Genomic DNA, 26347 nt, shown 5'->3' with positions numbered 1-26347 from the left:
GTATACATAGTTTTAAAGATTTTCTTATATAGAAACCCATAGAAACCCATTAAGGGCTACTAGGTAAGAATAAGCGCTGGAAGGTTCAGCGCTTATCTGTGATTTTGGAATACCAAGGGCATGAAACCAGATTTAGATTACCAAGGGCATGAAGCTCTGGGGGCGCGAACGGAGGGTGTTTACCCAGGGAGGGGGCTTAAGTGTGGGGGCCCGGGACCTCCTGGAGGACGTGGTCTCAGGGGTAGGTTCCGGAGGTGTCTCTGCGGGGTTAAGGTGAGGGCTGGCTGGGTAGGTGTTTGGGGGGGTATTTTCTTCATTTTCCCCTCTTTTTCTGCCTGTATCAGCCAGGGGCTGATCAGGCAAGGCCAGGACAGTGTCTGTAGGACGTGTACCCCGGGTAAGAGCCCCCTTTCTGGGGTGAATGAGGGGAAAGTGTCGGTGTGTGTTGGGGGGGTAGTCAAGTACGTTTTCCCGGGGCTGTGAGTGTCCAATCCTGGGTTAACCTGAATGGGTGTTGAGAGGACTTCCAGGCCAACAATTCGGCGTGCTTCGCGGGTCTGTGCGCTCTTTTTTTGCGAAGTCACATAACGGGATATGGGGGGAGTGCAGAAGCCCTGAAGGTTCCAGCGCTTATTTGGCTCTCCCTAGCCCGCTCTAACTGTTAGGTAGAAGCCCTGAAGGTTCCAGCGCATATTGAACTCTCTATCCGCTCTAACGGTTAGTCAGAAGCGCTAGCGCTTCTTGAGCTTCCACTACCTTAAGAGAGTCATAGTTACGAGTAGAAGTATTAGTAGCATTAGAATACGTGTGTGTGTGTGTGTGTGTGTGTGCGGGTCCTCTAAAAGTATCCAAGACCTGAATGACTGAATGAGAGAGACACACACAGAGAGATAGCGGGAGAGAAGTGTATGTGTCTGTGAGTCTGTATGTTTATCTACATTGCTGATTAGAAACACCTGTGTGACTGCAGGCTTTAAATGGAGATGAAACTACGAAAAACCTCTCAAACAAATCCTGTCTGCCTGTCTCACGCACTCACTCAGTACAAATGACTGTCTGTGTGCCTGTCTCACTCATCACATATGTGACAGTTATATTTCACTCACTCACTCAGTACATATAACTGTCTGCCTGTCACTCACTCACTCAGTACAAATGACCTAACTGTCTGCCTGTCTCACGCACTCACTCATCACATATGTGACAGTTATATTTCACTCACTCAGTACAAATGACTGTCTGTCTGCCTGTCTCACTCACTCACTCCACCTAACTGTCTGCCTGTCTCACTCACTCACTCAGTACAAATGACAGTCTGTCTGCCTGTCTCACTCATCACATATGTGTAAGTTGTATTTCACTCACTCACTCAGTACATATAACTGTCTGTCTGCCTGTCTGCCTGTCTCACGCACTCACTCAGTACAAATAACTGTCTGTCTGCCTGACTCACTCATCACATATGTGACAGTTGTATTTGACTCACTCACTCAGTAAATATAACTGTCTGTCTGCCTGTCTCATGCACTCACTCATCACATATGTGACAGTTATATTTCACTCACTCAGTACAAATGACTGTCTGTCTGCCTGTCTCACTCATCACATATGTGACAGTTATAATTCACTCAATTACTCAGTACAAATGACTGTCTTTCTGCCTGTCTCACTCATCACATATGTGACAGTTATATTTCCCTCACTCACTCAGTACATATAACTGTCTGCCTGTCTCACTCACTCACTCACTCCATCTAACTGTCTCTTTGCCTGTCTCACTCACTCGATCAGTCCAAATGACCTAACGTCTGCCTGTCTGACTCACTCCACCTAACTGTCTGCCTTTCTCACTCACTCACTCCATCTAACTGTCTCTCTGTCTGTCGCACTCACTCACTTCATCAAACTGTTTCTCATCTTGTCTTGCTCTTAAAACATGTTTCAGGCTGAGAGGAGTCCAAACGTGGATTTTGTGAAAGTATACATAGTTTTAAAGATTTTCTTCAAAAAAGTGCCTCAGGACAGTGTTTTTCACAGATTCATGATGTTTTCATCAATATCTGCAGTTTTCAGCAATTTACTGCCTAAAGATGCACTTTTCATTTTTTATGCTCTTAAAACACGTTTCAGGCTGAGAGGAGGCCAAACGTGGATTTTGTGAAAGTATACATAGTTTCAAAGATTTTCTTAAATAAAGTCGATCAGGACTGTGTATTTCACAGCTTCATGATGTTTTCATCAATATCTGCTGTTTTCAGCACCTTACTGCCTAAAGATGCATTTTTCATTTTTTATGCCCTCAAAAGACGTTTCAGGCTGAGAGGAGTCCAAACGTGGATTTTGTGAAAGTATACATAGTTTTAAAGATTTTCTTAAATAAAGTCGATCAGGACTATGTATTTCACAGCTTCATGATGTTTTCATCAATATCTGCTGTTTTCAGCACCTTACTGCCTAAAGATGCATTTTTCATTTTTTATGCCCTCAAAAGACGTTTCAGGCTGAGAGGAGTCCAAACGTGGATTTTGTGAAAGTATACATAGTTTTAAAGATTTTCTTCAAAAAAATACCTCAGGACAGTGTATTTCACAGCTTCATGATGTTTTCATCAATATCTGCAGTTTTCAGCAATTTACTGCCTAAAGATGCACTTTTCATTTTTTATGCTCTTAAAACACGTTTCAGGCTGAGAGGAGGCCAAACGTGGATTTTGTGAAAGTATACATAGTTTCAAAGATTTTCTTATATAGAAACCCATAGAAACCCATTAAGGGCTACTAGGTAAGAATAAGCGCTGGAAGGTTCAGCGCTTATCTGTGATTTTGGAATACCAAGGGCATGAAACCAGATTTAGATCACCAAGGGCATGAAGCTCTGGGGGTGCGAACGGAGGGTGTTTACCCAGGGAGGGGGCTTAAGTGTGGGGGCCCGGGACCTCCTGGAGGACGTGGTCTCAGGGGTAGGTTCCGGAGGTGTCTCTGCGGGGTTAAGGTGAGGGCTGGCTGGGTAGGTGTTTGGGGGGTATTTTCTTCATTTTCCCCTCTTTTTCTGCCTGTATCAGCCAGGGGCTGATCAGGCAAGGCCAGGACAGTGTCTGTAGGACGTGTACCCCGGGTAAGAGCCCCCTTTCTGGGGTGAATGAGGGGAAAGTGTCGGTGTGTGTTGGGGGGGTAGTCAAGTACGTTTTCCCGGGGCTGTGAGTGTCCAATCCTGGGTTAACCTGAATGGGTGTTGAGAGGACTTCCAGGCCAACAATTCGGCGTGCTTCGCGGGTCTGTGCGCTCTTTTTTTGCGAAGTCACATAATGGGATATGGGGGGAGTGCAGAAGCCCTGAAGGTTCCAGCGCATATTGAACTCTCTATCCGCTCTAACGGTTAGTCAGAAGCGCTAGCGCTTCTTGAGCTTCCACTACCTTAAGAGAGTCATAGTTACGAGTAGAAGTATTAGTAGCATTAGAATACGTGTGTGTGTGTGTGTGTGTGTGTGTGTGTGCGGGTCCTCTAAAAGTATCCAAGACCTGAATGACTGAATGAGAGAGACACACACAGAGAGATAGCGGGAGAGAAGTGTATGTGTCTGTGAGTCTGTATGTTTATCTACATTGCTGATTAGAAACACCTGTGTGACTGCAGGCTTTAAATGGAGATGAAACTACGAAAAACCTCTCAAACAAATCCTGTCTGCCTGTCTCACGCACTCACTCAGTACAAATGACTGTCTGTGTGCCTGTCTCACTCATCACATATGTGACAGTTATATTTCACTCACTCACTCAGTACATATAACTGTCTGCCTGTCACTCACTCACTCAGTACAAATGACCTAACTGTCTGCCTGTCTCACGCACTCACTCATCACATATGTGACAGTTATATTTCACTCACTCAGTACAAATGACTGTCTGTCTGCCTGTCTCACTCACTCACTCCACCTAACTGTCTGCCTGTCTCACTCACTCACTCAGTACAAATGACAGTCTGTCTGCCTGTCTCACTCATCACATATGTGTAAGTTGTATTTCACTCACTCACTCAGTACATATAACTGTCTGTCTGCCTGTCTGCCTGTCTCACGCACTCACTCAGTACAAATAACTGTCTGTCTGCCTGTCTCACTCATCACATATGTGACAGTTGTATTTGACTCACTCACTCAGTAAATATAACTGTCTGTCTGCCTGTCTCATGCACTCACTCATCACATATGTGACAGTTATATTTCACTCACTCAGTACAAATGACTGTCTGTCTGCCTGTCTCACTCATCACATATGTGACAGTTATAATTCACTCAATTACTCAGTACAAATGACTGTCTTTCTGCCTGTCTCACTCATCACATATGCGACAGTTATATTTGACTCTCTCACTCACTCCACCTAACTGTCTACCTGTCTCTGTGTCTATCTCTCTGTCTCATTCACTCAGTACATATAACTGTCTGTCTGCCTGTCTCACTCATCACATATGTGACAGTTATATTTCCCTCACTCACTCAGTACATATAACTGTCTGCCTGTCTCACTCACTCACTCACTCCATCTAACTGTCTCTTTGCCTGTCTCACTCACTCGATCAGTCCAAATGACCTAACGTCTGCCTGTCTGACTCACTCACTCCACCTAACTGTCTGCCTTTCTCACTCACTCACTCCATCTAACTGTCTCTCTGTCTGTCGCACTCACTCACTTCATCAAACTGTTTCTCATCTTGTCTTGCTCTTAAAACATGTTTCAGGCTGAGAGGAGTCCAAACGTGGATTGTGTGAAAGTATACATAGTTTTAAAGATTTTCTTCAAAAAAGTACCTCAGGACAGTGTATTTCACAGCTTCATGATGTTTTCATCAATATCTGCAGTTTTCAGCAATTTACTGCCTAAAGATGCACTTTACATTTTTTATGCTCTTAAAACACGTTTCAGGCTGAGAGGAGGCCAAACGTGGATTTTGTGAAAGTATACATAGTTTCAAAGATTTTCTTAAATAAAGTCGATCAGGACTGTGTATTTCACAGCTTCATGATGTTTTCATCAATATCTGCTGTTTTCAGCACCTTACTGCCTAAAGATGCATTTTTCATTTTTTATGCCCTCAAAAGACGTTTCAGGCTGAGAGGAGTCCAAACGTGGATTTTGTGAAAGTATACATAGTTTTAAAGATTTTCTTCAAAAAAATACCTCAGGACAGTGTATTTCACAGCTTCATGATGTTTTCATCAATATCTGCAGTTTTCAGCAATTTACTGCCTAAAGATGCACTTTTCATTTTTTATGCTCTTAAAACACGTTTCAGGCTGAGAGGAGGCCAAACGTGGATTTTGTGAAAGTATACATAGTTTCAAAGATTTTCTTATATAGAAACCCATAGAAACCCATTAAGGGCTACTAGGTAAGAATAAGCGCTGGAAGGTTCAGCGCTTATCTGTGATTTTGGAATACCAAGGGCATGAAACCAGATTTAGATCACCAAGGGCATGAAGCTCTGGGGGCGCGAACGGAGGGTGTTTACCCAGGGAGGGGGCTTAAGTGTGGGGGCCCGGGACCTCCTGGAGGACGTGGTCTCAGGGGTAGGTTCCGGAGGTGTCTCTGCGGGGTTAAGGTGAGGGCTGGCTGGGTAGGTGTTTGGGGGGTATTTTCTTCATTTTCCCCTCTTTTTCTGCCTGTATCAGCCAGGGGCTGATCAGGCAAGGCCAGGACAGTGTCTGTAGGACGTGTACCCCGGGTAAGAGCCCCCTTTCTGGGGTGAATGAGGGGAAAGTGTCGGTGTGTGTTGGGGGGGTAGTCAAGTACGTTTTCCCGGGGCTGTGAGTGTCCAATCCTGGGTTAACCTGAATGGGTGTTGAGAGGACTTCCAGGCCAACAATTCGGCGTGCTTCGCGGGTCTGTGCGCTCTTTTTTTGCGAAGTCACATAATGGGATATGGGGGGAGTGCAGAAGCCCTGAAGGTTCCAGCGCATATTGAACTCTCTATCCGCTCTAACGGTTAGTCAGAAGCGCTAGCGCTTCTTGAGCTTCCACTACCTTAAGAGAGTCATAGTTACGAGTAGAAGTATTAGTAGCATTAGAATACGTGTGTGTGTGTGTGTGTGTGTGTGTGTGTGTGTGCGGGTCCTCTAAAAGTATCCAAGACCTGAATGACTGAATGAGAGAGACACACACAGAGAGATAGCGGGAGAGAAGTGTATGTGTCTGTGAGTCTGTATGTTTATCTACATTGCTGATTAGAAACACCTGTGTGACTGCAGGCTTTAAATGGAGATGAAACTACGAAAAACCTCTCAAACAAATCCTGTCTGCCTGTCTCACGCACTCACTCAGTACAAATGACTGTCTGTGTGCCTGTCTCACTCATCACATATGTGACAGTTATATTTCACTCACTCACTCAGTACATATAACTGTCTGCCTGTCACTCACTCACTCAGTACAAATGACCTAACTGTCTGCCTGTCTCACGCACTCACTCATCACATATGTGACAGTTATATTTCACTCACTCAGTACAAATGACTGTCTGTCTGCCTGTCTCACTCACTCACTCCACCTAACTGTCTGCCTGTCTCACTCACTCACTCAGTACAAATGACAGTCTGTCTGCCTGTCTCACTCATCACATATGTGTAAGTTGTATTTCACTCACTCACTCAGTACATATAACTGTCTGTCTGCCTGTCTGCCTGTCTCACGCACTCACTCAGTACAAATAACTGTCTGTCTGCCTGTCTCACTCATCACATATGTGACAGTTGTATTTGACTCACTCACTCAGTAAATATAACTGTCTGTCTGCCTGTCTCATGCACTCACTCATCACATATGTGACAGTTATATTTCACTCACTCAGTACAAATGACTGTCTGTCTGCCTGTCTCACTCATCACATATGTGACAGTTATAATTCACTCAATTACTCAGTACAAATGACTGTCTTTCTGCCTGTCTCACTCATCACATATGCGACAGTTATATTTGACTCTCTCACTCACTCCACCGAACTGTCTACCTGTCTCTGTGTCTATCTCTCTGTCTCATTCACTCAGTACATAAAACTGTCTGTCTGCCTGTCTCACTCATCACATATGTGACAGTTATATTTCCCTCACTCACTCAGTACATATAACTGTCTGCCTGTCTCACTCACTCACTCACTCCATCTAACTGTCTCTTTGCCTGTCTCACTCACTCGATCAGTCCAAATGACCTAACGTCTGCCTGTCTGACTCACTCACTCCACCTAACTGTCTGCCTTTCTCACTCACTCACTCCATCTAACTGTCTCTCTGTCTGTCGCACTCACTCACTTCATCAAACTGTTTCTCATCTTGTCTTGCTCTTAAAACATGTTTCAGGCTGAGAGGAGTCCAAACGTGGATTGTGTGAAAGTATACATAGTTTTAAAGATTTTCTTCAAAAAAGTACCTCAGGACAGTGTATTTCACAGCTTCATGATGTTTTCATCAATATCTGCAGTTTTCAGCAATTTCCTGCCTAAAGATGCACTTTACATTTTTTATGCTCTTAAAACACGTTTCAGGCTGAGAGGAGGCCAAACGTGGATTTTGTGAAAGTATACATAGTTTCAAAGATTTTCTTAAATAAAGTCGATCAGGACTGTGTATTTCACAGTTTCATGACATTTTCATCAATATCTGCTGTTTTCAGCACCTTACTGCCTAAAGATGCATTTTTCATTTTTTATGCCCTCAAAAGACGTTTCAGGCTGAGAGGAGTCCAAACGTGGATTTTGTGAAAGTATACATAGTTTTAAAGATTTTCTTCAAAAAAGTACCTCAGGACAGTGTATTTCACAGCTTCATGATGTTTTCATCAATATCTGCAGTTTTCAGCAATTTACTGCCTAAATATGCACTTTTCATTTTTTATGCTCTTAAAACACGTTTCAGGCTGAGAGGAGGCCAAACGTGGATTTTGTGAAAGTATACATAGTTTCAAAGATTTTCTTATATAAAGTCGATCAGGACTGTGTATTTCACAGCTTCATGATGTTTTCATCAATATCTGCTGTTTTCAGCACCTTACTGCCTAAAGATGCATTTTTCATTTTTTATGCCCTCAAAAGACGTTTCAGGCTGAGAGGAGTCCAAACGTGGATTTTGTGAAAGTATACATAGTTTTAAAGATTTTCTTATATAGAAACCCATAGAAACCCATTAAGGGCTACTAGGTAAGAATAAGCGCTGGAAGGTTCAGCGCTTATCTGTGATTTTGGAATACCAAGGGCATGAAACCAGATTTAGATTACCAAGGGCATGAAGCTCTGGGGGCGCGAACGGAGGGTGTTTACCCAGGGAGGGGGCTTAAGTGTGGGGGCCCGGGACCTCCTGGAGGACGTGGTCTCAGGGGTAAGTTCCGGAGGTGTCTCTGCGGGGTTAAGGTGAGGGCTGGCTGGGTAGGTGTTTGGGGGGGTATTTTCTTCATTTTCCCCTCTTTTTCTGCCTGTATCAGCCAGGGGCTGATCAGGCAAGGCCAGGACAGTGTCTGTAGGACGTGTACCCCGGGTAAGAGCCCCCTTTCTGGGGTGAATGAGGGGAAAGTGTCGGTGTGTGTTGGGGGGGTAGTCAAGTACGTTTTCCCGGGGCTGTGAGTGTCCAATCCTGGGTTAACCTGAATGGGTGTTGAGAGGACTTCCAGGCCAACAATTCGGCGTGCTTCGCGGGTCTGTGCGCTCTTTTTTTGCGAAGTCACATAACGGGATATGGGGGGAGTGCAGAAGCCCTGAAGGTTCCAGCGCTTATTTGGCTCTCCCTAGCCCGCTCTAACTGTTAGGTAGAAGCCCTGAAGGTTCCAGCGCATATTGAACTCTCTATCCGCTCTAACGGTTAGTCAGAAGCGCTAGCGCTTCTTGAGCTTCCACTACCTTAAGAGAGTCATAGTTACGAGTAGAAGTATTAGTAGCATTAGAATACGTGTGTGTGTGTGTGTGTGTGTGTGCGGGTCCTCTAAAAGTATCCAAGACCTGAATGACTGAATGAGAGAGACACACACAGAGAGATAGCGGGAGAGAAGTGTATGTGTCTGTGAGTCTGTATGTTTATCAACATTGCTGATTAGAAACACCTGTGTGACTGCAGGCTTTAAATGGAGATGAAACTACGAAAAACCTCTCAAACAAATCCTGTCTGCCTGTCTCACGCACTCACTCAGTACAAATGACTGTCTGTCTGCCTGTCTCACTCATCACATATGTGACAGTTATATTTCACTCACTCACTCAGTACATATAACTGTCTGCCTGTCACTCACTCACTCAGTACAAATGACCTAACTGTCTGCCTGTCTCACGCACTCACTCATCACATATGTGACAGTTATATTTCACTCACTCAGTACAAATGACTGTCTGTCTGCCTGTCTCACTCACTCACTCCACCTAACTGTCTGCCTGTCTCACTCACTCACTCAGTACAAATGACAGTCTGTCTGCCTGTCTCACTCATCACATATGTGACAGTTGTATTTCACTCACTCACTCAGTACATATAACTGTCTGTCTGCCTGTCTGCCTGTCTCACGCACTCACTCAGTACAAATAACTGTCTGTCTGCCTGTCTCACTCATCACATATGTGACAGTTGTATTTGACTCACTCACTCAGTAAATATAACTGTCTGTCTGCCTGTCTCATGCACTCACTCATCACATATGTGACAGTTATATTTCACTCACTCAGTACAAATGACTGTCTGTCTGCCTGTCTCACTCATCACATATGTGACAGTTATAATTCACTCAATTACTCAGTACAAATGACTGTCTTTCTGCCTGTCTCACTCATCACATATGCGACAGTTATATTTGACTCTCTCACTCACTCCACCTAACTGTCTACCTGTCTCTGTGTCTATCTCTCTGTCTCATTCACTCAGTACATAAAACTGTCTGTCTGCCTGTCTCACTCATCACATATGTGACAGTTATATTTCCCTCACTCACTCAGTACATATAACTGTCTGCCTGTCTCACTCACTCACTCACTCCATCTAACTGTCTCTTTGCCTGTCTCACTCACTCGATCAGTCCAAATGACCTAACGTCTGCCTGTCTGACTCACTCACTCCACCTAACTGTCTGCCTTTCTCACTCACTCACTCCATCTAACTGTCTCTCTGTCTGTCGCACTCACTCACTTCATCAAACTGTTTCTCATCTTGTCTTGCTCTTAAAACATGTTTCAGGCTGAGAGGAGTCCAAACGTGGATTGTGTGAAAGTATACATAGTTTTAAAGATTTTCTTCAAAAAAGTACCTCAGGACAGTGTATTTCACAGCTTCATGATGTTTTCATCAATATCTGCAGTTTTCAGCAATTTACTGCCTAAAGATGCACTTTACATTTTTTATGCTCTTAAAACACGTTTCAGGCTGAGAGGAGGCCAAACGTGGATTTTGTGAAAGTATACATAGTTTCAAAGATTTTCTTAAATAAAGTCGATCAGGACTGTGTATTTCACAGTTTCATGACATTTTCATCAATATCTGCTGTTTTCAGCACCTTACTGCCTAAAGATGCATGTTTCATTTTTTATGCCCTCAAAAGACGTTTCAGGCTGAGAGGAGTCCAAACGTGGATTTTGTGAAAGTATACATAGTTTTAAAGATTTTCTTCAAAAAAGTACCTCAGGACAGTGTATTTCACAGCTTCATGATGTTTTCATCAATATCTGCAGTTTTCAGCAATTTACTGCCTAAATATGCACTTTTCATTTTTTATGCTCTTAAAACACGTTTCAGGCTGAGAGGAGGCCAAACGTGGATTTTGTGAAAGTATACATAGTTTCAAAGATTTTCTTAAATAAAGTCGATCAGGACTGTGTATTTCACAGCTTCATGATGTTTTCATCAATATCTGCTGTTTTCAGCACCTTACTGCCTAAAGATGCATTTTTCATTTTTTATGCCCTCAAAAGACGTTTCAGGCTGAGAGGAGTCCAAACGTGGATTTTGTGAAAGTATACATAGTTTTAAAGATTTTCTTATATAGAAACCCATAGAAACCCATTAAGGGCTACTAGGTAAGAATAAGCGCTGGAAGGTTCAGCGCTTATCTGTGATTTTGGAATACCAAGGGCATGAAACCAGATTTAGATTACCAAGGGCATGAAGCTCTGGGGGCGCGAACGGAGGGTGTTTACCCAGGGAGGGGGCTTAAGTGTGGGGGCCCGGGACCTCCTGGAGGACGTGGTCTCAGGGGTAGGTTCCGGAGGTGTCTCTGCGGGGTTAAGGTGAGGGCTGGCTGGGTAGGTGTTTGGGGGGGTATTTTCTTCATTTTCCCCTCTTTTTCTGCCTGTATCAGCCAGGGGCTGATCAGGCAAGGCCAGGACAGTGTCTGTAGGACGTGTACCCCGGGTAAGAGCCCCCTTTCTGGGGTGAATGAGGGGAAAGTGTCGGTGTGTGTTGGGGGGGTAGTCAAGTACGTTTTCCCGGGGCTGTGAGTGTCCAATCCTGGGTTAACCTGAATGGGTGTTGAGAGGACTTCCAGGCCAACAATTCGGCGTGCTTCGCGGGTCTGTGCGCTCTTTTTTTGCGAAGTCACATAACGGGATATGGGGGGAGTGCAGAAGCCCTGAAGGTTCCAGCGCTTATTTGGCTCTCCCTAGCCCGCTCTAACTGTTAGGTAGAAGCCCTGAAGGTTCCAGCGCATATTGAACTCTCTATCCGCTCTAACGGTTAGTCAGAAGCGCTAGCGCTTCTTGAGCTTCCACTACCTTAAGAGAGTCATAGTTACGAGTAGAAGTATTAGTAGCATTAGAATACGTGTGTGTGTGTGTGTGTGTGTGTGCGGGTCCTCTAAAAGTATCCAAGACCTGAATGACTGAATGAGAGAGACACACACAGAGAGATAGCGGGAGAGAAGTGTATGTGTCTGTGAGTCTGTATGTTTATCAACATTGCTGATTAGAAACACCTGTGTGACTGCAGGCTTTAAATGGAGATGAAACTACGAAAAACCTCTCAAACAAATCCTGTCTGCCTGTCTCACGCACTCACTCAGTACAAATGACTGTCTGTGTGCCTGTCTCACTCATCACATATGTGACAGTTATATTTCACTCACTCACTCAGTACATATAACTGTCTGCCTGTCACTCACTCACTCAGTACAAATGACCTAACTGTCTGCCTGTCTCACGCACTCACTCATCACATATGTGACAGTTATATTTCACTCACTCAGTACAAATGACTGTCTGTCTGCCTGTCTCACTCACTCACTCCACCTAACTGTCTGCCTGTCTCACTCACTCACTCAGTACAAATGACAGTCTGTCTGCCTGTCTCACTCATCACATATGTGTAAGTTGTATTTCACTCACTCACTCAGTACATATAACTGTCTGTCTGCCTGTCTGCCTGTCTCACGCACTCACTCAGTACAAATAACTGTCTGTCTGCCTGTCTCACTCATCACATATGTGACAGTTATAATTCACTCAATTACTCAGTACAAATGACTGTCTTTCTGCCTGTCTCACTCATCACATATGCGACAGTTATATTTGACTCTCTCACTCACTCCACCTAACTGTCTACCTGTCTCTGTGTCTATCTCTCTGTCTCATTCACTCAGTACATAAAACTGTCTGTCTGCCTGTCTCACTCATCACATATGTGACAGTTATATTTCCCTCACTCACTCAGTACATATAACTGTCTGCCTGTCTCACTCACTCACTCACTCCATCTAACTGTCTCTTTGCCTGTCTCACTCACTCGATCAGTCCAAATGACCTAACGTCTGCCTTTCTCACTCACTCACTCCACCTAACTGTCTGCCTTTCTCACTCACTCACTCCATCTAACTGTCTCTCTGTCTGTCGCACTCACTCACTTCATCAAACTGTTTCTCATCTTGTCTTGCTCTTAAAACATGTTTCAGGCTGAGAGGAGTCCAAACGTGGATTGTGTGAAAGTATACATAGTTTTAAAGATTTTCTTCAAAAAAGTACCTCAGGACAGTGTATTTCACAGCTTCATGATGTTTTCATCAATATCTGCAGTTTTCAGCAATTTACTGCCTAAAGATGCACTTTACATTTTTTATGCTCTTAAAACACGTTTCAGGCTGAGAGGAGGCCAAACGTGGATTTTGTGAAAGTATACATAGTTTCAAAGATTTTCTTAAATAAAGTCGATCAGGACTGTGTATTTCACAGTTTCATGACATTTTCATCAATATCTGCTGTTTTAAGCACCTTACTGCCTAAAGATGCATGTTTCATTTTTTATGCCCTCAAAAGACGTTTCAGGCTGAGAGGAGTCCAAACGTGGATTTTGTGAAAGTATACATAGTTTTAAAGATTTTCTTATATAGAAACCCATAGAAACCCATTAAGGGCTACTAGGTAAGAATAAGCGCTGGAAGGTTCAGCGCTTATCTGTGATTTTGGAATACCAAGGGCATGAAACCAGTTTTAGATCACCAAGGGCATGAAGCTCTGGGGGCGCGAACGGAGGGTGTTTACCCAGGGAGGGGGCTTAAGTGTGGGGGCCCGGGACCTCCTGGAGGACGTGGTCTCAGGGGTAGGTTCCGGAGGTGTCTCTGCGGGGTTAAGGTGAGGGCTGGCTGGGTAGGTGTTTGGGGGGGTATTTTCTTCATTTTCCCCTCTTTTTCTGCCTGTATCAGCCAGGGGCTGATCAGGCAAGGCCAGGACAGTGTCTGTAGGACGTGTACCCCGGGTAAGAGCCCCCTTTCTGGGGTGAATGAGGGGAAAGTGTCGGTGTGTGTTGGGGGGGTAGTCAAGTACGTTTTCCCGGGGCTGTGAGTGTCCAATCCTGGGTTAACCTGAATGGGTGTTGAGAGGACTTCCAGGCCAACAATTCGGCGTGCTTCGCGGGTCTGTGCGCTCTTTTTTTGCGAAGTCACATAACGGGATATGGGGGGAGTGCAGAAGCCCTGAAGGTTCCAGCGCTTATTTGGCTCTCCCTAGCCCGCTCTAACTGTTAGGTAGAAGCCCTGAAGGTTCCAGCGCATATTGAACTCTCTATCCGCTCTAACGGTTAGTCAGAAGCGCTAGCGCTTCTTGAGCTTCCACTACCTTAAGAGAGTCATAGTTACGAGTAGAAGTATTAGTAGCATTAGAATACGTGTGTGTGTGTGTGTGTGTGTGTGCGGGTCCTCTAAAAGTATCCAAGACCTGAATGACTGAATGAGAGAGACACACACAGAGAGATAGCGGGAGAGAAGTGTATGTGTCTGTGAGTCTGTATGTTTATCTACATTGCTGATTAGAAACACCTGTGTGACTGCAGGCTTTAAATGGAGATGAAACTACGAAAAACCTCTCAAACAAATCCTGTCTGCCTGTCTCACGCACTCACTCAGTACAAATGACTGTCTGTGTGCCTGTCTCACTCATCACATATGTGACAGTTATATTTCACTCACTCACTCAGTACATATAACTGTCTGCCTGTCACTCACTCACTCAGTACAAATGACCTAACTGTCTGCCTGTCTCATGCACTCACTCATCACATATGTGACAGTTATATTTCACTCACTCAGTACAAATGACTGTCTGTCTGCCTGTCTCACTCACTCACTCCACCTAACTGTCTGCCTGTCTCACTCACTCACTCAGTACAAATGACAGTCTGTCTGCCTGTCTCACTCATCACATATGTGTAAGTTGTATTTCACTCACTCACTCAGTACATATAACTGTCTGTCTGCCTGTCTGCCTGTCTCACGCACTCACTCAGTACAAATAACTGTCTGTCTGCCTGTCTCACTCATCACATATGTGACAGTTGTATTTGACTCACTCACTCAGTAAATATAACTGTCTGTCTGCCTGTCTCATGCACTCACTCATCACATATGTGACAGTTATATTTCACTCACTCAGTACAAATGACTGTCTGTCTGCCTGTCTCACTCATCACATATGTGACAGTTATAATTCACTCAATTACTCAGTACAAATGACTGTCTTTCTGCCTGTCTCACTCATCACACATGCGACAGTTATATTTGACTCTCTCACTCACTCCACCTAACTGTCTACCTGTCTCTGTGTCTATCTCTCTGTCTCATTCACTCAGTACATAAAACTGTCTGTCTGCCTGTCTCACGCACTCACTCATCACATATGTGACAGTTATATTTCACTCACTCAGTACAAATGACTGTCTGTCTGCCTGTCTCACTCATCACATATGTGACAGTTATATTTCACTCACTCACAGTACACAAAACTGTCTGCCTGTCTCACTCACTCACTCAGTACAAATAACTGTCTGTCTGCCTGTCTCACGCACTCACTCATCACATATGTGACAGTTATATTTCACTCACTCAGTACAAATGACTGTCTGTCTGCCTGTCTCACTCATCACATATGTGACAGTTATATTTCACTCACTCACAGTACATAAAACTGTCTGCCTGTCTCACTCACTCACTCCATCTAATTGTCTCTCTGCCTGTCTCACTCACTCGATCAGTACAAATGACCGTCTGTCTGCCTGTCTCACTCATCACATATGTGACAGTTGTATTTCACTCACTCACTCAGTACAAATGACTGTCTGTCTGCCTGTCTCACTCACTCACTCAGTACAAATGACAGTCTGTCTGCCTGTCTCACTCATCACATATGTGACAGTTATATTTCACTCACTCACTCAGTACTTATAACTGTCTGTCTGCTTGTCTCAAGCACTCACTTAGTACAAATAACTGTCTGTCTGCCTGTCTCATGCACTCACTCGTCATATATGTGACAGTTATATTTCACTCACTCAGTACAAATGACTGTCTGTCTGCCTGTCTCACTCACTCACTCAGTACAAATGACGGTCTGTCTGCCTGTCTCACTCATCACATATGTGTAAGTTGTATTTCACTCACTCACTCAGTACAAATAACTGTCTGTCTGCCTGTCTGCCTGTCTCACGCACTCACTCAGTACAAATAACTGTCTGTCTGCCTGTCTCACGCACTCACTCATCACATATGTGACAGTTATATTTCACTCACTCAGTAAAAATGACTGTCTGTCTGCCTGTCTCACTCACTCACGCCACCTAACTGTCTGCCTGTCTCACTCACTCGATCAGTACAAATGACCATCTGTCTGCCTGTCTCACTCATCACATATGTGAGAGTTGTATTTCACTCACTCACTCAGTACAAATGACTGTCTTTCTGCCTGTCTCACTCATCACATATGTGACAGTTGTATTTCACTCACTCACTCAGTACATATAACTGTCTGCCTGTCACTCACTCACTCAGTACAAATGACCTAACTGTCTGCCTGTCTCATGCACTCACTCATCACATATGTGACAGTTATATTTCACTCACTCAGTACAAATGACTGTCTGTCTGCCTGTCTCACTCACTCACTCCACCGAACTGTCTCTCTGCCTGTCTCACTCACTCGATCAGACACAAATATGTCTGTCTGCCTGTCTCACTCATCACATATGTGACAGTTGTATTTCACTCACTCACTCAGTACATATAACTGTCTGTCTGCCTGTCTCACGCACTCACTCAGTACAAATAACAGTCTGTCTGCCTGTCTCACGTACTCACTCATCACATATGTGACAGTTATATTTCACTCACTCAGTACAAATGACTGTCTGTCTGCCTGTCTCACTCATCACATATGTGACAGTTGTATTTCACTCACTCACTCAGTACATATAACTGTCTGTCTGCCTGTCTCACGCTCTCAACAGTACAAATAACTGTCTGTCTGCCTGTCTCCGCACCCACTCATCACATATGTGACAGTTATATTTCATTCACTCACTCAGTACATAACTGTCTGCCTGTCTCACTCAATCACTCCATCTAATTGTCTCTCTGCCTGTCTCACTCACTCGATCAGACACAAATATGTCTGTCTGCCTGTCTCACTCATCACATATGTGACAGTTGTATTTGACTCACTCATTCAGTACATATAACTGTCTGTCTGCTTGTCTCAAGCACTCACTCAGTACAAATAACTGTCTGTCTGCCTGTCTCATGCACTCACTCATCACATATGTGACAGTTATATTTCACTCACTCAGTACAAATGACTGTCTGTCTGCCTGTCTCATGCACTCACTCATCACATATGTGACAGTTATATTTCACTCACTCAGTACAAATGACTGTCTGTCTGCCTGTCTCACTCATCACATATGTGACAGTTATAATTCACTCAATTACTCAGTACAAATGACTGTCTTTCTGCCTGTCTCACTCATCACACATGCGACAGTTATATTTGACTCTCTCACTCACTCCACCTAACTGTCTACCTGTCTCTGTGTCTATCTCTCTGTCTCATTCACTCAGTACATAAAACTGTCTGTCTGCCTGTCTCACGCACTCACTCATCACATATGTGACAGTTATATTTCACTCACTCAGTACAAATGACTGTCTGTCTGCCTGTCTCACTCATCACATATGTGACAGTTATATTTCACTCACTCACAGTACACAAAACTGTCTGCCTGTCTCACGCACTCACTCAGTACAAATAACAGTCTGTCTGCCTGTCTCACGTACTCACTCATCACATATGTGACAGTTATATTTCACTCACTCAGTACAAATGACTGTCTGTCTGCCTGTCTCACTCATCACATATGTGACAGTTATATTTCACTCACTCACAGTACATATAACTGTCTGCCTGTCTCACTCACTCACTCCATCTAATTGTCTCTCTGCCTGTCTCACTCACTCGATCAGTACAAATGACCGTCTGTCTGCCTGTCTCACTCATCACATATGTGACAGTTGTATTTCACTCACTCACTCAGTACATATAACTGTCTGTCTGCCTGTCTCACTCACTCACACATCACATATGTGACAGTTATATTTGACTCACTTACTCAGTACATATAACTGTCTGCCTGTCTCACTCACTCAGTACAAATGTCCGTCTGTCTGGCTGTCTCACTCACTCACTCCACCTAACTGTCTGCCTGTCTCTGTGTCTATCTCTCTGTCTCACTCACTCAGTACATAAAATTGTCTGTCTGCCTGTCTCACTCACTTAGTCCATCTAACTGTCTGCGTGTCTCAATCACTACCTCACTCCTCTAACTGTCTGCCTGTCTCACACATCACATATGTGACAGTTATATTTTGCTCACTCAGTACAAATGACTGTCTGTCTGCCTGTCTCACTCACTCACTCCACCTAACTGTCTGCCTGTCTCACTCATTCACTCAGTACAAATGACAGTCTGCCTGTCTCACTCATCATATATGTGAAAGTTATATTTCACTCACTCACTCAGAACATATAACTGTCTGCCTGTCTCACTCACTCAGTACAAATGACCGTATGTCTGCCTGTCTCACTTACTCACTCCACCTAACTGTCTGCCTGTCTCACGCACTCACTCAGTACAAATGACAGTCTGTCTGCCTGTCTCACTCATCACATATGTGACAGTTGTATTTCACTCACTCACTCAGTACAAATGACTGTCTGTCTGCCTGTCTCACTCATCACATATGTGACAGTTGTATTTGACTCTCTCACTCAGTACATATAACTGTCTGTCTGCTTGTCTCAAGCACTCACTCAGTACATATAACTGTCTGTCTGCCTGTCTCACGCACTCACTCAGTACAAATGACTGTCTGTCTGCCTGTCTCACGTACTCACTCATCACATATGTGACAGTTATATTTCACTCACTCAGTACAAATGACTGTCTGTCTGCCTGTCTCACTCATCACATATGTGACAGTTATATTTCACTCACTCACAGTACATATAACTGTCTGCCTGTCTCACTCACTCACTCCATCTAATTGTCTCTCTGCCTGTCTCACTCACTCGATCAGTACAAATGACCGTCTGTCTGCCTGTCTCACTCATCACATATGTAACAGTTGTATTTCACTCACTCACTCAGTACATATAACTGTCTGCCTGTCTCACTCACTCAGTACAAATGTCCGTCTGTCTGGCTGTCTCACTCACTCACTCCACCTAACTGTCTGCCTGTCTCTGTGTCTATCTCTCTGTCTCACTCACTCAGTACATAAAATTGTCTGTCTGCCTGTCTCACTCACTTACTCCATCTAACTGTCTGCGTGTCTCAATCACTACCTCACTCCTCTAACTGTCTGCCTGTCTCACACATCACATATGTGACAGTTATATTTTGCTCACTCAGTACAAATGACTGTCTGTCTGCCTGTCTCACTCACTAACTCCACCTAACTGTCTGCCTGACTCACTCATTCACTCAGTACAAATGACAGTCTGCCTGTCTCACTCATCATATATGTGAAAGTTATATTTCACTCACTCACTCAGAACATATAACTGTCTGCCTGTCTCACTCACTCAGTACAAATGACCGTATGTCTGCCTGTCTCACTTACTCACTCCACCTAACTGTCTGCCTGTCTCACGCACTCACTCAGTACAAATGACAGTCTGTCTGCCTCTCTCACTCATCACATATGTGACAGTTGTATTTGACTCTCTCACTCAGTACATATAACTGTCTGTCTGCTTGTCTCAAGCACTCACTCAGTACAAATAACTGTCTGTCTGCCTGTCTCATGCACTCACTCATCACATATGTGACAGTTATATTTCACTCACTCAGTACAAATGACTGTCTGTCTGCCTGTCTCACTCACTCACTTAGTACAAATGACAGTCTGTCTGCCTGTCTCACTCATCACATATGTGACAGTTATATTCCACTCACTCACTCAGTACTTATAACTGTCTGCGTGTTTCACTCAATCACTCCACCTAACTGTCTGCCTGTCTCACGCACTCACTCAGTACATATAACTGTCTGTTTGCCTGTCTGCCTGTCTCACGCACTCACTCAGTACAAATAACTGTCTGTCTGCCTGTCTCACGCACTCACTCATCACATATGTGACAGTTATATTTCACTCACTCAGTAAAAATGACTGTCTGTCTGCCTGTCTCACTCACTCACGCCATCTAACTGTCTGCCTTTCTCACTCATTCACTCAGTACAAATAACTGTCTGTCTGCCTGTCTCACGCACTCACTCATCACATATGTGACAGTTATATTTCACTCACTCAGTACAAATGACTGTCTGTCTGCCTGTCTCACTCATCACATATGTGACAGTTATATTTCACTCACTCACAGTACATATAACTGTCTGCTTGTCTCACTCACTCACTCCATCTAATTGTCTCTCTGCCTGTCTCACTCACTCGATCAGTACAAATGACCGTCTGTCTGCCTGTCTCACTCATCACATATGTGAGAGTTGTATTTCACTCACTCACTCAGTACAAATGTCCGTCTGTCTGCCTGTCTCACTCACTCACTCCACCTAACTGTCTGCCTGTCTCTGTGTCTATCTCTCTGTCTCACTCACTCAGTACATACAATTGTCTGTCTGCCTGTCTCACTCACACACTCCATCTAATTGTCTCTCTGCCTGTCTCACTCACTCGATCAGTACAAATGACCGTCTGTCTGCCTGTCTCACTCATCACATATGTGACAGTTGTATTTCACTCACTCACTCAGTACATATAACTGTCTGTCTGCCTGTCTCACGCTCTCAACAGTACAAATAACTGTCTGTCTGCCTGTCTCACGCACCCACTCATCACATATGTGACAGTTATATTTCATTCACTCACTCAGTACATAACTGTCTGCCTGTCTCACTCAATCACTCCATCTAATTGTCTCTCTGCCTGTCTCACTCACTCGATCAGACACAAATATGTCTGTCTGCCTGTCTCACTCATCACATATGTGACAGTTGTATTTGACTCACTCACTCAGTACATATAACTGTCTGTCTGCTTGTCTCAAGCACTCACTCAGTACAAATAACTGTCTGTCTGCCTGTCTCATGCACTCACTCATCACATATGTGACAGTTATATTTCACTCACTCAGTACAAATGACTGTCTGTCTGCCTGTCTCACTCACTCACTCAGTACAAATGACAGTCTGTCTGCCTGTCTCACTCATCACATATGTGACAGTTATATTTCACTCACTCACTCAGTACATATAACTGTCTGTCTGCCTGTCTCAAGCACTCACTCAGTACAAATAACTGTCTGTCTGCCTGTCTCATGCACTCACTCGTCACATATGTGACAGTTATATTTCACTCACTCAGTACAAATGACTGTCTGTCTGCCTGTCTCACTCACTCAGTACAAATGACCGTATGTCTGCCTGTCTCACTTACTCACTCCACCTAACTGTCTGCCTGTGTCACACACTCACTCAGTACAAATGACAGTCTGTCTGCCTGTCTCACTCATCACATATGTGACAGTTGTATTTGACTCACTCACTCAGTACATATAACTGTCTGTCTGCCTGTCTCACTCACTCACTCAGTACAAATGACAGTCTGTCTGCCTGTCTCACTCATCACATATGTGACAGTTATATTTCACTCACTCACTCAGTACTTATAACTGTCTGCGTGTTTCACTCAATCACTCCACCTAACTGTCTGCCTGTCTCACGCACTCACTCAGTACAAATGACTGTCTGTCTGCCTGTCTCACTCATCACATATGTGTAAGTTGTATTTCACTCACTCACTCAGTACATATAACTGTCTGTCTGCCTGTCTGCCTGTCTCACGCACTCACTCAGTACAAATGACTGTCTGTCTGCCTGTCTCACGCACTCACGCCACCTAACTGTCTGCCTGTCTCACGCACTCACTCAGTACAAATGACTGTCTGTCTGCCTGTCTCACTCATCACATATGTGACATTTATATTTCACTCACTCACAGTACATATAACTGTCTGCCTGTCTCACTCACTCACTCCATCTAATTGTCTCTCTGCCTGTCTCACTCACTCGATCAGTACAAATGACCGTCTGTCTGCCTGTCTCACTCATCACATATGTGAGAGTTGTATTTCACTCACTCACTCAGTACAAATGTCCGTCTGTCTGCCTGTCTCACTCACTCACTCCACCTAACTGTCTGCCTGTCTCTGTGTCTATCTCTCTGTCTCACTCACTCAGTACATACAATTGTCTGTCTGCCTGTCTCACTCACTCACTCCATCTAATTGTCTCTCTGCCTGTCTCACTCACTCGATCAGTACAAATGACCGTCTGTCTGCCTGTCTCACTCATCACATATGTGACAGTTGTATTTCACTCACTCACTCAGTACATATAACTGTCTGTCTGCCTGTCTCACGCTCTCAACAGTACAAATAACTGTCTGTCTGCCTGTCTCACGCACCCACTCATCACATATGTGACAGTTATATTTCATTCACTCACTCAGTACATAACTGTCTGCCTGTCTCACTCAATCACTCCATCTAATTGTCTCTCTAACTGTCTCACTCACTCGATCAGACACAAATATGTCTGTCTGCCTGTCTCACTCATCACATATGTGACAGTTGTATTTGACTCACTCACTCAGTACATATAACTGTCTGTCTGCTTGTCTCAAGCACTCACTCAGTACACATAACTGTCTGTCTGCCTGTCTCATGCACTCACTCATCACATATGTGACAGTTATATTTCACTCACTCAGTACAAATGACTGTCTGTCTGCCTGTCTCACTCACTCACTCAGTACAAATGACAGTCTGTCTGCCTGTCTCACTCATCACATATGTGACAGTTATATTTCACTCACTCACTCAGTACTTATAACTGTCTGTCTGCTTGTCTCAAGCACTCACTCAGTACAAATAACTGTCTGTCTGCCTGTCTCATGCACTCACTCGTCACATATGTGACAGTTATATTTCACTCACTCAGTACAAATGACTGTCTGTCTGCCTGTCTCACTCACTCAGTACAAATGACCGTATGTCTGCCTGTCTCACTTACTCACTCCACCTAACTGTCTGCCTGTGTCACACACTCACTCAGTACAAATGACAGTCTGTCTGCCTGTCTCACTCATCACATATGTGACAGTTGTATTTGACTCACTCACTCAATACAAATGACTGTCTGTCTGCCTGTCTCACTCACTCACTCAGTACAAATGACAGTCTGTCTGCCTGTCTCACTCATCACATATGTGACAGTTATATTTGACTCTCTCACTCACTCCACCTAACTGTCTACCTGTCTCTGTGTCTATCTCTCTGTCTCATTCACTCAGTACATAAAACTGTCTGTCTGCCTGTCTCACGCACTCACTCATCACATATGTGACAGTTATATTTCACTCACTCAGTACAAATGACTGTCTGTCTGCCTGTCTCACTCATCACATATGTGACAGTTATATTTCACTCACTCACAGTACACAAAACTGTCTGCCTGTCTCACGCACTCACTCAGTACAAATAACAGTCTGTCTGCCTGTCTCACGTACTCACTCATCACATATGTGACAGTTATATTTCACTCACTCAGTACAAATGACTGTCTGTCTGCCTGTCTCACTCATCACATATGTGACAGTTATATTTCACTCACTCACAGTACATATAACTGTCTGCCTGTCTCACTCACTCACTCCATCTAATTGTCTCTCTGCCTGTCTCACTCACTCGATCAGTACAAATGACCGTCTGTCTGCCTGTCTCACTCATCACATATGTGACAGTTGTATTTCACTCACTCACTCAGTACATATAACTGTCTGTCTGCCTGTCTCACTCACTCACACATCACATATGTGACAGTTATATTTGACTCACTTACTCAGTACATATAACTGTCTGCCTGTCTCACTCACTCAGTACAAATGTCCGTCTGTCTGGCTGTCTCACTCACTCACTCCACCTAACTGTCTGCCTGTCTCTGTGTCTATCTCTCTGTCTCACTCACTCAGTACATAAAATTGTCTGTCTGCCTGTCTCACTCACTTAGTCCATCTAACTGTCTGCGTGTCTCAATCACTACCTCACTCCTCTAACTGTCTGCCTGTCTCACACATCACATATGTGACAGTTATATTTTGCTCACTCAGTACAAATGACTGTCTGTCTGCCTGTCTCACTCACTCACTCCACCTAACAGTCTGCCTGTCTCACTCATTCACTCAGTACAAATGACAGTCTGCCTGTCTCACTCATCATATATGTGAAAGTTATATTTCACTCACTCACTCAGAACATATAACTGTCTGCCTGTCTCACTCACTCAGTACAAATGACCGTATGTCTGCCTGTCTCACTTACTCACTCCACCTAACTGTCTGCCTGTCTCACGCACTCACTCAGTACAAATGACAGTCTGTCTGCCTGTCTCACTCATCACATATGTGACAGTTGTATTTCACTCACTCACTCAGTACAAATGACTGTCTGTCTGCCTGTCTCACTCATCACATATGTGACAGTTGTATTTGACTCTCTCACTCAGTACATATAACTGTCTGTCTGCTTGTCTCAAGCACTCACTCAGTACATATAACTGTCTGTCTGCCTGTCTCACGCACTCACTCAGTACAAATAACAGTCTGTCTGCCTGTCTCACGTACTCACTCATCACATATGTGACAGTTATATTTCACTCACTCAGTACAAATGACTGTCTGTCTGCCTGTCTCACTCATCACATATGTGACAGTTATATTTCACTCACTCACAGTACATATAACTGTCTGCCTGTCTCACTCACTCACTCCATCTAATTGTCTCTCTGCCTGTCTCACTCACTCGATCAGTACAAATGACCGTCTGTCTGCCTGTCTCACTCATCACATATGTAACAGTTGTATTTCACTCACTCACTCAGTACATATAACTGTCTGCCTGTCTCACTCACTCAGTACAAATGTCCGTCTGTCTGGCTGTCTCACTCACTCACTCCACCTAACTGTCTGCCTGTCTCTGTGTCTATCTCTCTGTCTCACTCACTCAGTACATAAAATTGTCTGTCTGCCTGTCTCACTCACTTACTCCATCTAACTGTCTGCGTGTCTCAATCACTACCTCACTCCTCTAACTGTCTGCCTGTCTCACACATCACATATGTGACAGTTATATTTTGCTCACTCAGTACAAATGACTGTCTGTCTGCCTGTCTCACTCACTCACTCCACCTAACTGTCTGCCTGACTCACTCATTCACTCAGTACAAATGACAGTCTGCCTGTCTCACTCATCATATATGTGAAAGTTATATTTCACTCACTCACTCAGAACATATAACTGTCTGCCTGTCTCACTCACTCAGTACAAATGACCGTATGTCTGCCTGTCTCACTTACTCACTCCACCTAACTGTCTGCCTGTCTCACGCACTCACTCAGTACAAATGACAGTCTGTCTGCCTCTCTCACTCATCACATATGTGACAGTTGTATTTGACTCTCTCACTCAGTACATATAACTGTCTGTCTGCTTGTCTCAAGCACTCACTCAGTACAAATAACTGTCTGTCTGCCTGTCTCATGCACTCACTCATCACATATGTGACAGTTATATTTCACTCACTCAGTACAAATGACTGTCTGTCTGCCTGTCTCACTCACTCACTTAGTACAAATGACAGTCTGTCTGCCTGTCTCACTCATCACATATGTGACAGTTATATTCCACTCACTCACTCAGTACTTATAACTGTCTGCGTGTTTCACTCAATCACTCCACCTAACTGTCTGCCTGTCTCACGCACTCACTCAGTACATATAACTGTCTGTTTGCCTGTCTGCCTGTCTCACGCACTCACTCAGTACAAATAACTGTCTGTCTGCCTGTCTCACGCACTCACTCATCACATATGTGACAGTTATATTTCACTCACTCAGTAAAAATGACTGTCTGTCTGCCTGTCTCACTCACTCACGCCATCTAACTGTCTGCCTTTCTCACTCATTCACTCAGTACAAATAACTGTCTGTCTGCCTGTCTCACGCACTCACTCATCACATATGTGACAGTTATATTTCACTCACTCAGTACAAATGACTGTCTGTCTGCCTGTCTCACTCATCACATATGTGACAGTTATATTTCACTCACTCACAGTACATATAACTGTCTGCTTGTCTCACTCACTCACTCCATCTAATTGTCTCTCTGCCTGTCTCACTCACTCGATCAGTACAAATGACCGTCTGTCTGCCTGTCTCACTCATCACATATGTGAGAGTTGTATTTCACTCACTCACTCAGTACAAATGTCCGTCTGTCTGCCTGTCTCACTCACTCACTCCACCTAACTGTCTGCCTGTCTCTGTGTCTATCTCTCTGTCTCACTCACTCAGTACATACAATTGTCTGTCTGCCTGTCTCACTCACACCCTCCATCTAATTGTCTCTCTGCCTGTCTCACTCACTCGATCAGTACAAATGACCGTCTGTCTGCCTGTCTCACTCATCACATATGTGACAGTTGTATTTCACTCACTCACTCAGT

The sequence above is a fragment of the Pholis gunnellus genome, assembly GCF_910591455.1.
Source record: "Pholis gunnellus genome assembly, chromosome: 15".
NCBI lineage: Eukaryota > Metazoa > Chordata > Actinopteri > Perciformes > Pholidae > Pholis > Pholis gunnellus.
Note: the sequence above shows the minus strand (reverse complement) of the source record.